The 12,440-nt window shown below is 33.9% G+C and overlaps 1 long non-coding RNA gene across 1 annotated transcript; it reads right to left on the bottom strand.

Moving 5' to 3' along the window:
* Positions 1-5,052: 5,052 nt before the first annotated feature.
* LOC147067512 (uncharacterized) lies at positions 5,053-12,210 on the bottom strand. Its single transcript, XR_015071525.1, has 3 exons — positions 11,971-12,210; positions 7,565-7,782; positions 5,053-6,640 (listed from the first exon to the last, which is right to left on the bottom strand). It is a non-coding gene; the product is annotated as an uncharacterized LOC147067512 (long non-coding RNA).
* Positions 12,211-12,440: the final 230 nt, after the last annotated feature.

The following is a 12,440-nucleotide window of genomic DNA, read 5'->3' as shown; positions in this document are numbered from 1 at the left end:
ACTGGCAACTAACTAATAAACTAAACCGGTGGGTCATGGGATATGAATTTACAGCCGACCGACAAAATAACTTCATAATATATTATAAACTCACACTTATGCAAGACCAGGTATTTACTACAGTGTCCCCGGTCCAGCATCGGTACATGCGGATAAAATGTGCATAGCACGTGCAGAACACAGCCCTACACACCTACAGACGTACGCATTGTTCAGCTTCCTTATGAATGAATTTTGAGAATAACAGGGGCCACCGAATTTCGACCCCAGAAGTATCGTTGTATTGTACTATGTAGGTAGAGCCAAAACTCACACAGAGCATTAGGGATGGGCCAAGAAACAAGAATCAAGGATGGGCAAACAGTACAAATAAAATATATACTTAATTAATTTTATACAAAATCAATGTATTATGGTAGGAACGTATAACATGAATATTCAATTGAATATTGACTATATAATGATGAGGGGACCGGGGTCTGTCCCCTAGGTACCCAAAGGAAGAGCCGCCCCTGGTAGTACTAAATAAATATATATTATGTAAAAATAATATCTTTAAATTTCAATAATTCTTAACGCACATATAATATTGTATACTTATAAAGGTAGGTACATAATAAATAATTATTCAATATTCTTTCTCATTTATCTCTTTATCTAATTTCTCTGTATTTAAATTATAATATGATTAACTATAATTATTATAATTTATATGGAAACTTTGCTTGTTGCAATATCTTTTTCTAGTCTATTTTATACATATTTGTAGTCTATGTAACTGTTTGTTTTCCATAATAAAAAAATATAAACATAATAAAAATAAAATATATTAAGTAGGTACATCATTTCCATCCTAGAGCCGGGGTGCAAAGTTATGAAGCGTACATTCTACACCTACATTCACACCATATGAACCGAAAAGTCTTTTTTATACTTTAACTTACATATTATCCAATATATAATCAAATTATAAAATCGACCAAGGGTACTTGATGGAATTTGAATTTAAATTCATAAATATAAATTTACCAAATAAACAGGAATTAACTGTATCAGATGACAGTGTATATTCACCATTGGTGGTGTTTGAAGATGCCAAAAGGCGATAGTCGGATCGCAAAAAATTACTCAAAAAGAATAGAAAAAAACTTAGATCAATTAGAATATACTTAATCAAATATTTTCTCATATTACTCTTTTTCGAAAAACTTGTCTGGTTGTTCCCGCAGTTTCTTGTGTAAGTTATAAAATTCTTCTGTTAAATTAGTGCTTTCCATATTGATTTCATTGGCCCCATATTTTGCTGCAAAGTTTTGCCATTTCAAATAGGAGTTTTCCAGTAAAAACTTTTCTGTGTTTATGGTTTCCTATCCCTGATTTGACGCTGAACACGACTGGACGCGCGCGGGCTACTACGGACACTCTACCCGTGCCTATTCCGCGTCGTACACGCCCCATGACTACGGCCAAGCGCTAACACCGAGCGCCATCCAAGCGCACTCTTACGAGACATCGTCGTACAAATTACTCCTATCCAAGCTACTTGGACCGCGTCCTACTCATCCAAGCTAGCTTGGATAGGTATTATTAGCATGAAGATGTCTCATACGAGTGCGCTCGGTTGATTCAGGAGTGGTATTGAGTCTTGCCATAAGAATAAACAGATAGCGAATAGCCATTGCCAAAACAATAACAATGCTTCACAGTCCTACAAACTTATTTGTAGAATGGCCAAAAATGGAACTACAAACTAACATAGGACGCCATTTTGAAAATTTCATTCGAATATCAGATTTTGTCCAGTTACGAGTCTTGATTTGGCAGTTTTCGACAGTGGCTCCCCCATCCCATTCTTCAGATAAGTTTGTAGGTCTGTAAATTGCATTTTTCAACAGACATCAAGCGTTTTTCGACACCGCAAACACTTAAAATTAATTACCTACTTAATTAAAAATATTACACCAGTTTGCAGGCTATTTTACCTTATAGGTATTATATCTTACCAATAAACTAATACCTAATAATATAACATGCGATATTCCATCGATGACCAAATTTCGAACCTGATTATTTTGTGGTTGTATGACTAATAGGTACCTCATTGGTAGTTGCGAAACAAAAAATTTCTTCAATATATTTTTTCTCGCAAAATAGTTTAAATTGTAAGAAAATCTAGCTTTTTTTCTCACCCTATCTGGCATATTTTTGTCAATGGCAGTTGCCAACTCTGATGACCAGTGTTTCCATCTTTTTCTAATCTGATAACAGTAGTGTAAAAATCATTGTTCTGAAATAACTACAGTAGGTACCTACTTACCGGCACATTTTTTTGTCTTCAATCCTACAAATATATAGTACTTTGGGCATATTTGCCACAAATTGTATGACATTTTTGGTGAAATCAAAATTACAGTATTGTACTCGTGTCCAGACCAAAACCATACCTACGTAGGTAAATGAACATTTGTATTAGAACATTTTAAACATAGTAAAGTTACATTAATAATTTTTATACAACGTTAATCAGTTCACGAATCTAATTTTACACTTGGACCAGGCATAAAATGAATATCATACCTATGTAGATAAATTCGTTGAACAAAAAACCAGAAATTCAACACTTCTCTACGACCAACGAGAAAGGACTTCAACATTTTTCAGTCGGAACCCGGGTCAATCGGATTCGGCCTGTTACAGAAGCTGGCTGTCGTTACTGCTTGCCCAGTTTAAATTTGCTTGGATGTTGTTAGCTTAATACACTGTCCTGTATATATTCAAATAAAAACCATTCTCCGCAACAACTTCGATTATCTATTGAACCTGTACTAAACGTCATCATAATAAATGGAAAACAGCTTAGAGCTCAGATACACGACACTGCAGTTTGTGTGTCGACACAGGTCCTTACTTGATTGAAATGAATCATGTACGACCTGCATCGATACACACGTACTGCAATGTCGTGTGTCTGAGCGCTTGGGGCCTAATCCCACAACATAAATATTTGATCCAACATAATTTTTTGACATAAAGAAGTCAGTTAGTAATGTCATGGGATAATTGTGTCGTCTGGTATCAAATGTGGAACTATCCCATTTACGATATAATAATATATAGGTTAGTTCCACCTTTGATACGGGACGACCCAATTTTTCTTTTTTCCCATGTTGTTTGGTTACTGTGATGTAGAGAAATGGGCCATGTATTAACCTTTTGCATCATGTTATATTTTGTAACATTGAAAATGCATTGGAATATGCAAAAATACATTTTTTTTAAAAGTACCTACCAATGTTATAATATTATCATTCATCGTTGCCACTATTTCCGTACCATTGTATTATCATGATTGATCACAAACAGGCGGAGAGAATCATAATCTTACACACGGGAGGTGAATAAGGAATTATTAAACCATGTTTATAAATAATAAAACCAATTTTAAAGTTGTAGAAAAAGTTTATAAAAGTAAATCCAATGTTAAATACATTATTTCATAAATCAGTTCAGAAGTAAATTCCAATGTAAAAATGGACGAAATGCATCTTTAAAAAGGCAAGTTAAATACACAGAATACTTAATCCTAAAAAATATGGCTTCCAAATTGGTCAGAACCAATAGAATTTACCACTCAACTTCTTCAAAGCGACTTTGAGAAATCGGTTACAGGAGAAGTCAGTTCAGGAGGGAATGATGAGTGCAGCGGTAGTGGAGAGAAACGGAGAATTCACCAAACTGACCCCATAACATAACATAGGGATAGTCGAATAATTTCAACCTAATGACATGAACCTAAAAACTTAATTTCGGGATGAGAATATGAGTGCTGTGAAATTCTTACAAGAACATAACATTGTACTAAGAGTGTCGACAACTACACTCGTACCAATTATTGTATGTTTCATATTATATTGTTGGACCGAAGAGTGAATATCAGTATCATTCTGTGATAAAACCTGCGACCCTATACATAGTCATATTTACGAAAAAAAGTGGCTTATGCGTCACATGGAAGTTTAAGTAACATTATAAAAATAATTCCCAAACCACGTAACGCATAAGCATAGTTATTTACATAAATATGACTATGCATAGGGCTGGTCTATCATCCAGGGCCTCCGGGTTCTCCGGGTTCGATCCCGGTGAAGTCACAATATATTTATGTGATATTCTGAAAGCCTGAATATTTGTAATTGATTAATTTATATTGCTGATTCTACTGTAATTGGGGCTCATGGCTTGTTGCAGAGATGTCATGACTTATTTCACACTACACATTGAAATCTTTAAGTCGGCTTTTGGCATTCCATAAAATAATGAGGAATTGTAGGAAGGAACTGCAGAAAATAAAGGAGTTATGCATGACGGAAGTTGTAATTCATAATCTATTTCGTAAAAGTTGAGCGATATATCATATTAATTCTAACCAAATCGTAAAGTAGGTACATATATTATAATATCGCACCGTGAGTGTAAAACCAAGGCATCTGCAAATTTTTCAATTTCGGGATTAAATGCAAAACAACTGCAAAAGTTGTGAAGTTGATAATGTAAAAGTGAAGTAACTGAAAGAACATGCAATATAATGTAGATATAAACCAAATATGGTTATTTTATAGAAACTCTATTTCTCCTAACAAAACGAAGACTTCAAACCCTAATATATCCAAAATATGTCTTGCAGATGCCTTGGTTTTACACTCATGGTGCGATATATTGTATTTATTAAATCAGATTCTAGCTCCATTGATACTTAATTATGCATACCTTCCTAGATCCCGAGAGTCAATGCATACATTTTTGTATGTTATGGGTACAAATTGAGTATTTTTAATAAATAAAAAATTCATTACAACTATGACTTATTTAAATATTGTCTTCTTTACCATTGAGAAAACTTAATAAACCAGGTACATTTCATTAATAAAAATTGTCATGTCAAAAACATGTAACATTAAACGTGTTGGGCTCAACAGAAGCTCATTTGAGGCGTATTCCTATTCTATAACAGTACTTCTATAAGCTTATCATTGAATTAAAAGGATGTTTTTTGTAATTTTCTTATTATTCTTGAATACATAATGATTAGGGATTGCAATACCGAATGAAAATATCAATACCGGTATTTCCTATTGAATACCGGTATTCGTAAAATAATTGTAAAAAACAGAAGTATCTTCCAATAAATATAATATGACATGTAAAAATCTTACGGAAGTAAACCAGACATCGCGTAATTTGATAAATAAAATATTGTCCTGTTAAGCTTTCAAAGTATGTTAATTAAAACATTTTACTTCGAATATATCGGTATCGAAAAATACTGGGATACCAGTTTTAAAATACCGGTATTGCAATCCCTAACACTGATCTATTAAAATATTTTAAAGCTTTCATTCAGTAAGACATCTCTACAAGACCCTTTTTAAGACACGTTATTACTATTTGAGAAAAAATATCTACTGTTGTCATTTTATTTTCATCTAAATATCACAAATCAAATAGACAACATTAGATTCAAGAGGTTCAGCATTTACTCATGCCAATTTATAAAAATTATATTCTCACTCATCATTCGCCACATTAAAACTTGAAACTTACTATGTGTACAAAACATGACATGTCATAAAATAATATTTAAAGTTAAAGGTACCTAATGAGGTAGTTAGTTAGTGGTGATCAATAAATTTTATTAAGATAATCAAAATTAATTTAAGTCGCTATTAATATAAACTAAATAATATTATTAATACTAGACACAGAAATTCTGAAATATATCATTAAATAATATGGTTTGCACGAATTATACGTTGAAATATAACAATACCCCAACACCAGTTATTGTTGCTGATGATTTGCTGACATTGCTTAGTGCATCCGTAATACTCATTTTTGCATCTGCCTATATTCCTGTTCCTGCCGCCCAAACGGTTGGAAATGATGAGAGATTGGTATATTATGCTTTCATGCATAAAATCACCAAAGAAATACTATCAAATCAATGTTTTTAACACATAGGTAAAAACAGTCAGCCATCCTCAAATTACAGGCTTCAAATAGTGGTTTTTAACAAACTGTCATAGATTAGCAAAAAACTATCGACCAAATTGGTGTGTGTTTTGCAGCAGGAACAAACCTACTGTAAAGGAGGAAGAACACAAAATATGAGTGACCGTCATGTATGATATATTAAATCCCTTGTTGTAGTTTGAACCTGGGTAAAGTATTAGTATTCTAAATTATAAATTGTTTGTTAACTTATTGTCTATGACTAAAAAAGTCAAGCATACAAAACTTTTTTTTCGTACACTATTGTCCCAATCGTAATGGTTGGTTACCGTAATGTGCCGTAGTCCACACATCAGCGGTCTGAACTTAAACATGACTATAATGATTCACACAATGAAAAGTGCCAGCAGGGCAAAGAATTAACAGAACCATTTTTATGATGGTATTGATTGACAATGGCTAAATGGAATTAGATGTCGCTCTTATTTGTAGATCTCCAATTAGGCTTGTAAGGTGGCGATGTCGGGCACAGGAGCTATCTTGTCTCCCTCTTCAGGCTTGGTGCGGGCTAGCGGGGGCTCATTCTTAGGAATGCGACGGGCAGGCCCCAAAGATAACAGCCATTGATTACCTTAAATATATCAAAATATTGTAATATTTTGATGTCAGTTCAGTTAGGTTTAAATGTTGGTTGAATTATTCCCACCCTAAAGTATTTAGATTTATTGATATTACCATATGACCATACAAGTAATTTTTCTGAATTAAAGTTACGTTAGTTAAGTTAGTTACTTTAGTAGAATTAAATCTATTTTACAAATCAATATCATGATTTTTAAAATGAGTTTTTGTTACGTCTACGATATCTGAGTTATCTATGGTGACAGCTGTTTTAGGCTATAAATCCATCGGCCATATTGGACACATCAACTCAATAGAAACATTGTAGATCCAACTCATGATCTTATACATGTGCATATATGTCACAAAAAGATCATCCACATAACCCTATTGAAGAAAAATGTACTGTTCAGAAGTGACATAGGTACTAACTAATTAATGCAGTTGTCAAGCTCTTCAATCCTACTTAAAACTGGTCTACTGCTCAAAGACATTTTATGTCTGCTACTGTAAATCTTTTTAATTCAAGAAACAATAATAAATATAAATAATGTAAATGAAACTACGCCAATATTGTGTGTAAAGGGCAAACAGAGACAGTTAACAAAAGTACACCCTCTCTTCAAATGATTTGCAAATCGTCAATATTCACTATTTGAATTGTAAGAATTATTTTCAGACCGTTCTAGTCAAAACTCAAAACGTCCGTCATCATAAATAAATAAAATATCGTAAAATTAACAAAAAATTTGTTTTAAAACCATTAAAATGAAGTTCTACCACGTAAACATCTGTTCAATTAATAAATCAATATCAGTTGATAGTTTCCATAAATGATGATGATAATTAATTTTTCATAAGGCAAATTGTTTTAAAAAGCGCCAATGCAGGCTGAAAACGCTAATATTTTTTTTAGATGGGATAGATGAATTACCCGTATTTCTGTCCCGCCAGTAGCCCTTGTACCTGGAGCAACAACAGAACACGACATTAAGGATAAAGAGGAGGCCTCCAATGACGCTGCAGACGACAATGGTTATATATAAAGGCGAGATACCTTCGCCGGTATTAGAGCGTTCTTCATTTGTAGACATTGCGGATGATAACGCCTAATGTGCAGACAAGATACCAGAGGGCGTAATATTCTATTACCTGTTGAAAAAAATGACACCAGGTTTATATTGAATGAAGCAGGGGCCCAAAATAATTTCACAGTAAAAATGGTAAATACAAAAATGCTTGTTGAAGGAAAACCTTTTATGGAGATAAAGGCTTCATTTAAGAAAATGAAACAAATAATAGGACTAAGGCCCTCTTCCCACGGCGCCACTGAAATTTGACAGAACTGGTTGGTGATGGAACTCATAAACTGGCCAATGTGATGCTTCGCACACAGCGCTACTGAAACCCATTTGATTATTAATAATCACATAACCTCAAACTGTCAAACTGGACCATCAGCAGTTTTGTACAAAAACTGACAGCACGCACGCTGCTGCGTTTACTCGAATACAATTAGGTTATTTAAATTTTGCTCATCTTGTACTTTTGACGTCTTGGGTTGTTATAGTTTTTATGGCATGACGCTTGTTACGCAGTGCTACCAATTTTGGTAAGAAAATAGATTTTTCACCGAATCTACTGATATTGGTACCACTGTTTTACGTTCATGACTATCATGTCGCGTCTCTTTGCGACCGCTTTGAAACTGAGAGATTCCAGTCTCGGCGTCAGCGAGCAGCCATTGAAATACATTAGCTAGATACTGGTTGGAATTTTAGTTTCAGTTGCGTCGGATTTCAGTTGCTCCGTGGGAGAGAGCCTTATGATCAATCATTAAAGGTGACAAAACTGTTAATTCTTGGTGAAAACACTTTGTATTACCTAGAGTAAAACACAATATCTGTACCTCAGAGCTGGTGTAGTGTGAATGATTTTGCAGATTAGTATATTATTAATTGAACGTTTACATATAACTCCATTTTAATGGTTTTGAAATAAAGTTCTACTTTGATAATAATTGAAACAAGTATAACTTTTTTTCAAAACCATTAAAATGAGTTTATAATAAGTACTTCTATCAAAGTCAATTCAATTTTTGAGTCATTTCATAACAGAAACATGAAATTCCCATCACAAAAAAAAACCCAAAAGTCGATAGACATAAACGGCTGGAATATCTTACATTGCATTAGGACAATTATGATACGAGGGTGGGTCAATAATTCCTTAGAAAAAAGCATTAAAACAGGTTTTATTTTTGTATTTTTTTTTTATTTCTCAACATAATTTCCTTGGAGCTCAATACACTTGGTTAGACGTTTCTCAATTTTTTTTAAACCGTCAGAAAAATAAGTTTTCGGAAGGTCCTCAAAATAAGCATTTGTCCGATCGATGACTTCTTCATTTGAAAAAAAACGTTGTCCACTTAGCCATTTTTTTAAGTTTGGGAAAAGGAAAAAGTCACTGGGGGCTAAATCTGGCGAATACGGTGGGTGGTCGACCAATTCGAACTTCAATTCTTCAATTTTAGCCATTGATCGTAAACATGTGTGAACACGGGCATTGTCCTGATGAAAGAGGATTTTTTTCCTGTTTAAATGAGGCCGTTTTTCTTCAATTTTGTTTTTTAGCTGGTCCAATAAAGATGCATAATAATCCCCTGTTATTGTTTTTCCTTTTTCCAAATAGTCAACGAAAATAATTTCACGTGCATCCCAAAATACAGTAGCCATAACCTTACCAGCTGATTTTACGGTTTTCGCCTTCTTTGGACATGGTTTGCCTTCGCAATCCACTGCCTTGACTGTTCTTTCGTCTCGGGAGTATAGTGGTGTATCCATGTTTCATCTACAGTCACAAAGCGACGAAAAAATTCATCCGGATTGCGTTGCATGAGCGACAACAGGGCTTTAGAGGCCACCACCCTACTGCGTTTATTGTCGACTGTGAGCAAACGCGGCACCCATCTTGCAGAAATATTTTTCATGCCCAATTTGTCATGTAAAATAGAAATGACGCTACCTTTTGAGATCCCTGTAACCTCAATTATCTCACTCAACTTTAATCTTCGGTCACTTAACACCATATCGTGGATTTTATTGATCATTTCTGGTGTAGTCACCTCTACAGGACGTCCTGAGCGTGGTTCATCCTTTGTTGATGTACGACCACGTTTAAATTCATTTAACCAGTTATAAATAGTTGCAAGTGAAGGAGCAGATATGCCGTGAACTAAATCCAACTCATTTTTTATTTCCTTTGCTGTTAACCCTTTTATATTAAAATGTTTAATAACAGCTCTAAACTCAATTTTCTCCATTTTCCATTTTTCCATTTTCCACAAGCAAATTTTTTTTTTAAATGTACGAGAAACACACAACAACCCGACCAATCTGATTGAAACTTCGCAGCATACTGAATCGGTAGTGCCGCTGCATGAAAACAAACCGCTTGCAGTACTGGTCGCGCCACCTGTCGGCTTTTCTAAGGACTTATATTGACCCACCCTCGTACACTGGCTTTCAGGTAGAGATGTATAATTAACGTGACTATTTATTTTTTTCCTCACAACGGGACTCTATTGATTTTTAGGTGATAGTATGTGTATTCAAGAAAACGCATATTTCTCCATAGCTTTTATTTATTAACGAAAAGAACAGGAATGAACACATGTGAAAACAAATAATTTATGTGGTCTTATATTTTTGTGAAGAACATAAATTTGCCTAAGTATATTTGGTTTAGATTTCAAATAAGAATAAAATTCTTGGCAGGACTACTACTACTATCTACTTTGGTAATTAACATTGCTTTAAGACACTTTAAGAACTGCGACTTGCGACTGTGTTTTTCCGATTGTCCACAACTTATTCATAAGAGAAAAGACCCTGTGTTCAGTGTTTCATTCTGTCACTTTTTGCGGTGTAATGTAGTTAGAAATAAGTGAATATTCATTAAATACTTCTGTATCTTGGTTACAATTAATAAATCCCTTTTCAATCAATACAAATCAATCAATAGGTACTTTGAATTTCTTTCCATATACAGTCGAACTTGGTCATTACGATCACGGATATAGCGAGATCTCGGATGTAACGACGAAACATTCGTTGACAGTTTGTGATTTTCTACATACATTTATTCACTTTTATAACGAGCTACTTATCGGATATACCGAGCTAAAAATCGTCAAAATTTTTCGTATAACTGTAAATGTGTCGATCGTTTAATAACATTTCGACCTTAAGAATTAACATCCGACCGGAAACAATGCCGCCGGGATCGGATTACGTTTATGACACTAGTTAAGTGTTGAAGTACCTACTTAATTGATGTTCTGACTGACAATATTGAAAAAGTTTCTACGCATATGGTTGAAATTACATGTAAAAAATCCTGAAGTCAGTAGGTACTTACCAACGTCCATTGCAATGAACAACTTCTTTTGTAGTTTATAAATGCCATGCTTGTTTCGGGGAAAAATTCTAATTGTGTATTTTTGTTTGAATTGCGACTTTTTGTGTTGTGTCACCACTCATTTAAAAATACCTATTCTCTGATATAACGAGTAATGCTTATAATGAGCAAATTCAGTCGGTCCCATCTTCCTCGTCATAACCAAGTTCGACTGTAGTTATTTTGGTTAAACTCGCCAATTCAAATATTTCTAATTGTTACTGTAGGTTGCTCTCTTTCTAAAAACGGGACATTTCAGCGTCCTGAAGCTGTGCTTGGGGACAACGGGATAGGCTACCTAAAAACGGGACGTATGGTCACGTTATGTATAATGCATAGGTACCTACTAACCTAGGTATAATTTAATAATGATCAGGACCAGTGTCAACATTGTTAATAGAGGAGATTAAATAAAGCACTTTCCAAAATGCATAAAACTGTGATTGTGTCAATGATTTTAATTATCTATAAAATTAGTAAAATTATAATAATAGGGTACCTAAGTATGTAAGTAGGTTAATACAATAAATTAAATAAAAATATGGTAGGTATTTACTCCATAGGTATCGTTTTGTGATCGAGATCTTTTGAGACGAAAAACCAAACCAAAACCTAACACGACCTACTGCAACCCAAAAATAAGTTGTAGATTGTGCAATGTCTTGGGTTGTCTTCCAGTAGGTCATAGACTAATTTTGCAGTGAGTTGTGTAAGGTTTTTGGTTTGGTTTTTAGTCTCAAATGACGATATGGAGTACTATAAAGTTATCAAAAATAAATTAGTTGTTATTATTGTCAGTTAGGTACATGTGGCATTGTGACGTAATATATCAAAGTATGCTGGTGCTAAAAGTATGTTAGCTGCATATACGCTGGTGCTTACCTATAAATACTTGTCCGCTTGTCAAAACAAAACTGTAAACAACACGTTTTCAAATAATTCCGAAAACTAAATAATATGCAAGAAGTATTTTGGCATATTTTTAGATGGATAAAATAGTTACAATGGTTAAATTCCAATTAAAGTTCCAAGGATTTACAGTATTTCACCAGATTTTTACAGTTTACGTTTAAAGGAGAGAGTTGACAGTGACACTGAGTCACAGTTTCCCATCTTTTTGTCACGGAATCATAGTACATATTCCAAGAAATTATAGTATTTCAGTGAAAATTATAGTACGCATTGTCATTTCTGTTAAAAATGTATAGGTTTATTTCTCTCACAAAACAAAAACTGAGAATATTAGAAATTCCGAGGCCCTTTTTTAATTAGGTAGGTAGGTACCTCTTCCGACCAACAAACAAAGTCTTACAAACTTATCTGAAGAACAGTCAAAAATGGAACTACGAACT

The sequence above is a fragment of the Rhyacophila brunnea genome, unplaced genomic scaffold (genome assembly GCF_057557595.1).
Source record: "Rhyacophila brunnea isolate RB1 unplaced genomic scaffold, BYU_Rbru_1.0 scaffold_4, whole genome shotgun sequence".
NCBI classification, from domain to species: domain Eukaryota; kingdom Metazoa; phylum Arthropoda; class Insecta; order Trichoptera; family Rhyacophilidae; genus Rhyacophila; species Rhyacophila brunnea.
Note: the sequence above shows the minus strand (reverse complement) of the source record. Positions and strands in the feature narration are given on the sequence as shown.